Source organism: Salmo salar, chromosome ssa17 (genome assembly GCF_905237065.1).
Source record: "Salmo salar chromosome ssa17, Ssal_v3.1, whole genome shotgun sequence".
Taxonomy (NCBI): Eukaryota; Metazoa; Chordata; class Actinopteri; order Salmoniformes; family Salmonidae; genus Salmo; species Salmo salar.
The window spans coordinates 26,483,136-26,489,296 of record NC_059458.1 but is presented as its reverse complement, the minus strand read 5'-3'; positions in this window follow the sequence as shown (position 1 = coordinate 26,489,296).

The following is a 6,161-nucleotide window of genomic DNA, read 5'->3' as shown; positions in this document are numbered from 1 at the left end:
TGGTACACTCCTCTCCAGTACACTACACCTGATGCACTCCTCTCTAGTACACTACACCTGGTACACTACACCTGGTACACTCCTCTTCAGTACACTACACCTGGTACACTCCTCTCCAGTACACTACACCTGGTACACTCCTCTCTAGTACACTACACCTGGTACACTCCTCTCCAGTACACTACACCTGGTGCACTCCTCTCTAGTACACTACACCTGGTACACTCCTTTCTAGTACACTACACCTGGTACGCTCCTCTCCAGTACACTACACCTGATGCACTCCTCTCTAGTACACTACACCTGGTACACTCCTCTCCAGTACACTACACCTGGTGCACTCCTCTCTAGTACACTACACCTGGTAAACTCCTTTCTAGTACACTACACCTGGTACACTCCTCTCCAGTACACTACACCTGATGCACTCCTCTCTAGTACACTACACCTGGTACACTACACCTGGTACACTCCTCTTCAGTACACTACACCTGGTACACTCCTCTCCAGTACACTACACCTGGTACACTCCTCTCCAGTACACTACACCTGGTACACTCCTCTTCAGTACACTACACCTGGTACACTCCTCTTCAGTACACTACACCTGGTACACTCCTCTCCAGTACACTACACCTGGTACACTCCTCTCAGTACACTACACCTGGTACACTCCTCTTCAGTACACTACACCTGGTACACTCCTCTCTAGTACACTACACCTGGTACACTCCTCTCTAGTACACTACACCTGGTACACTCCTCTTCAGTACACTACACCTGGTACACTCCGCTTCAGTACACTACACCTGGTACACTCCTCTTCAGTACACTACACCTGGTACACTCCTCTCTAGTACACTACACTTGGTACACTCCTCTCTAGTACACTACACCTGGTACACTCCTCTTCAGTACACTACACCTGGTACACTCCTCTTCAGTACACTACACCTGGTACACTCCTCTTCAGTACACTATACCTGGTACACTCCTCTCTAGTACACTACACCTGGTACACTCCTCTCTAGTACACTACACCTGGTACACTCCTCTTCAGTACACTACACCTGGTACACTCCTCTCCAGTACACTACACCTGGTACACTCCTCTCCAGTACACTACACCTGGTACACTTCTCTTCAGTACACTAGACCTGGTACACTCCTCTTCAATACACTACACCTGGTACACTCCTCTTCAGTACACTACACCTGGTACACTCCTCTTCAGTACACTACACCTGGTACACTCCTCTCTAGTACACTACACCTGGTACACTCCTCTTCAGTACACTACACCTGGTACACTCCTCTTCAGTACACTACACCTGGTACACTCCTCTTCAGTACACTACACCTGGTACACTCCTCTTCAGTACACTACACCTGGTACACTCCTCTCTAGTACACTGCACCTGGTACACTCCTCTCTAGTACACTACACCTGGTACACTCCTCTTCAGTACACTACACCTGGTACACTCCTCTTCAGTACACTACACCTGGTACACTCCTCTCCAGTACACTACACCTGGTACACTCCTCTTCAGTACACTACACCTGGTACACTCCTCTCCAGTACACTACACCTGGTACACTCCTCTCCAGTACACTACACCTGGTACACTCCTCTCCAGTACACTACACCTGGTACACTCCTCTTCAGTACACTACACCTGGTACACTCCTCTTCAGTACACTACACCTGGTACACTCCTCTTCAGTACACTACACCTGGTACACTCCTCTTCAGTATACTACACCTGTTCAGTACACTACACCTGGTACACTCCTCTCCAGTACACTACACCTGGTACACTCCTCTTCAGTACACTACACCTGGTACACTCCTCTCCAGTACACTACACCTGGTACACTCCTCTTCAGTACACTACACCTGGTACACTCCTCTTCAGTACACTACACCTGGTACACTCCTCTCCAGTACACTACACCTGGTACACTCCTCTTCAGTACACTACACCTGGTACACTCCTCTTCAGTATACTACACCTGTTCAGTACACTACACCTGGTACACTCCTCTCCAGTACACTACACCTGGTACACTCCTCTCCAGTACACTACACCTGGTACACTCCTCTTCAGTACACTACACCTGGTACACTCCTCTTCAGTACACTACACCTGGTACACTCCTCTCCAGTACACTACACCTGGTACACTCCTTTTCAGTACACTACACCTGGTACACTCCTCTTCAGTACACTACACCTGGTACACTCCTCTTCAGTATACTACACCTGGTACACTCCTCTTCAGTACCACCCTGTCAGCATCTCAATCACTCACTTACATCATGTGGGTAATGGATTTACCATTACAGCTTTAGTAGGGCTCATTCCAATGCTTTCCCAAACCGACAAAAAATAAGCTACATTTTAATTCAAAAGCATTTCAATGCCTCCCGTGTGGATCGCAAAGGTTCGGTCGGGAACCAAAAGTCCCGTAAGACCCCCAGGGGAACGTTTTGGCGGGGGTCCAAAATGTCAGAACACCACATCTGTGATATTGGCCAGGCTGGAGAAAGACCATATGTAGTATGTACTTTGTGTTCTTTTAGGTTTATTTGGCTGTATACCTGGAAAGCCGTTATGAAAACACTAAGGTCGTAATGTAATCGTCTTGGAGAACAGAACAGTTCCAGCTCTTAGAACATTACTCCCCTCCGACTACAGAACATCTCCAATGATAAGAGTGGACAGTTGTAAATGTTTCTCCACTACTGATAGTTTAGGATTTCCGTGTTCTGCTCCTCAATCCTAACTTAAATCACTATTAAAGTAATACCTTCAAGGTCCTGGATTATTTTATACAGGCACCTTCTGTACAAGCACTATGTGCCATCATATTGAATTATGATGGAAAATGAGAATAAGTTGGAGGTTGTGTTGCCTCTGTCATAAGCTTTCACCTCACCTTTGGTATGAACAATGTGAGCGAAGCCCAGGAGAGGAGGAGGGCTTGTGTACTGTAATCTACGTAGCTAGTCTCTTTCATCACTGTCCAGAACTAGAGGAGAGGTGAAGGGCAGACTGTCTGCTCATCTGCACATCCATAAAAGGCAAATTATGTCAATCCATGGAAATGTATAGCATTATATTTCAGATTCTCTTCCTCTTTCATTTGCCAGTTTATGATGACCCCAGACCGACCTCCACATTTGTCTACTGTACAGTATTAACCACCAGCGTTACCACGGCTACCACACCAACACTGATGTCAACAACGGGTTTAAAATGGAACTGTCTATATGACATCTGTGCATCTTGCAGTCTGGGCTGTGATCACCACCTTGTCTCTACTGCACTTTCACACACACACACACACACACACACACACACACACACACACACACACACACACACACACACAGACACACACACACACGCACACGCACACACACACGCACACACACATGCACACACACATACACACACACACACACACACACACACGCACACACACGTGCCAATTGACACACACACACTCCCTGTCATAACATACGCACATACAAACGCAAACTCACTTAATCTAACACATGACAACGGACCCAGAACTGTATCATCATGGCTTCTGTCCTCCCTTTATGTGCAAACAAGCTCCGATGTATTATAAAGTTCTAATGCTGTAGTCTACAGTTGACATCCCATAATAAGCGGGTGCAAACCTTTTCCCCTACTTTCCTCTCAGTGACACTGTCACAGAGCAGGACTGACATCTGAAAAAGATAGGGGAAAGGGTGTGCGTATGGCACCGTTCTGCTTCGGTCAGTAATTCCCGTCGCACCCCTCTCCCCCAGCCTCTGTTTCCAACAACTCATACTGGCCTGGAGAGGGGGGGGAGGGGGAGAGAGAGAGAGAGAGAGAGAGAGAGAGAGAGAGAGAGAGAGAGAGAGAGAGTCATGTGAGCTCCTAGCTCAAGGAGTGACCAACAGACTCACATGTCACTGTCCATTTGGCAGGGGATGAACGTGGTATTTCTGGTCTCACTAACGTCATGTTTTTACCTCTCTGACAAACTCTACATTTGGGACTCATTATCTGGATTCTTCTTTCCTGGGTTTTCGGGAAAGATGAATTTGCCTTTAGACACTGATCTAAGGTCACTTGTATGTTATTGCCCACCCTAATGCCTGAGGGCAACTTCACTCAAAGCGTGTTTCTTTGTTCATGTGTGCAGTGGTCTCTGTGGCTAGAGCGTATTGCCCTCTGCTGGTCAGGGATGGGACATGTCGGGCGGGAGGGCATGAGTTGAATGGGAGGTTAAAGGCCTTATTTCCCCATCAATAAACTGGAACACAATGTAATGAAGGCAATATCTACCACTTACATTTCACAAGCCGATCATGCACTATAGAAATCAATAACTACTTATTGAAAATGGCTCATCAAGCCCACAAGAAAAACTACCCAATCAAAATGGGTTAAAAGAGGTCAGAGGATTCAATGGAACATTCTAAACATGGTTCTCATAAACCCTGAAACAAATTCCAAATATTAGATGTATCCAATTCATCAATCAAATCCAGACTTTTCATACCACTAGCCTGTGATGGATGAAGTCTTGTCCACTGCCTCAAACCAGGACTTGATTTCCTGTGAACATTCAGTTGAAAACGGACCGTTACAAACACAACAAACTGTTTTGACCATGGTTTAATGGAACAGGTGAGGACAAAACATTGTCTGCTGGCAATAACTCGTTATGTAATGGAGTGGGCTGGTGATTTCCAGAATGAAACCATTCAAACTGATTCATTCAGTAATGAACCGTTCCCCTGTGACTCTCTTTCCAAGGCTGAGGACATGGGAGCTTGTTGGGTTGTTGTCGGGGTTACGGGCCCTGTATCTCTGATGTCATCAGTGATTTGGGTATTATGATGAGGTAATAAACCAGGCTTTCCACTCTCTCAGCTATGTGCTATTACCTTTGATCTCTCCCTCAATTTTGTTCAATGGGCTTTGTCGGCATGGGAAACATATGTTTACATTGCCAAAGCAAGTGAAATATATAATGAACAAAAGTTAAATAAACAATAAAAATGAACACTAAACATTACACTCACAGGAAGTTCCAACGGAATAGAGACATTTATAATGTTAAATTATGTCTATATACAGTGTTGTAACGATGTGCAAATAGTTAAAGTACAAAAAGCAAAATAAATAAACATAAATATGAGTTGTATTTAGAAGGGTGTTTATTATTCACTAGTTGCCCTTTTCTTATGGCAACAAGTCACCAATCTTGCTGCTGTGATGGCACACGGTTCTATTTCACCCAGTAGACATGGGAGTTTATCAAAATTGGATTTGTTTTCAAATTCTTTGTGGGTCTGTGTAATCTGAGGGAAATATGTGTCTCTATTATGGTCATACATTTGGCAGGAGGTTAGGAAGTGAAGCTCAGTTTCCACTTTATTTTGTGGGCAGTGTCCACATAGCCTGTCTTCTCTTAAGAGCCAGGTCTGCCTATGGCGGCCTTTCTCAATAGCAAGGCTATGCTCACTGAGTCTGTACATAGTCAAAGCTTTCCTTAAGTTTGGGTCAGTCACGGTGGTCAGGTATTCTGCCACTGTGTACTCTCTGTTTAGGGCCAAATAGCATTCTAGTTTGCATTTTTTTGTAAATTCTTTCCGGTATGTCAAGTAATTATCTTTTTCTTTTCTCACAATTTGGTTGGGTCTAATTGTGTTGCTCTCCTGTGGCTCTGTGGGGTGTGCTTGTGTTTGTGAACAGAGCCCCAGGACCAGCTTGCTTAGGGGACTCTTCTCCAAGTTCATCTCTCGGTAGGTGATGGCTTTGATATGGAAGGTTTGGGAATCGCTTCCTTTTAGGTGGATGTAGAGTTTAATGTCTATTTTCTGGATTTTGATAATTATCGGCCTAATTATGCTCTGCATGCATTATTTGGTGGTTTACGTTGTACACCGAGGATATCTCTCTCACACTCTCCCTCCCTCTCTCGCTCTCTCTCAATTCAATTCAATTTCAATTTAAGGGCATAATTGGCATGGGAAACATATGTTAACATTGCCAAAGCAAGTGAACTAGAAACTAAACAAAAGTGAAATAAACAATTAAATAAACCCCCCCCCTCTCTCTCTCCCTCCCTCCATCCCTCCCTCTCTCTCTC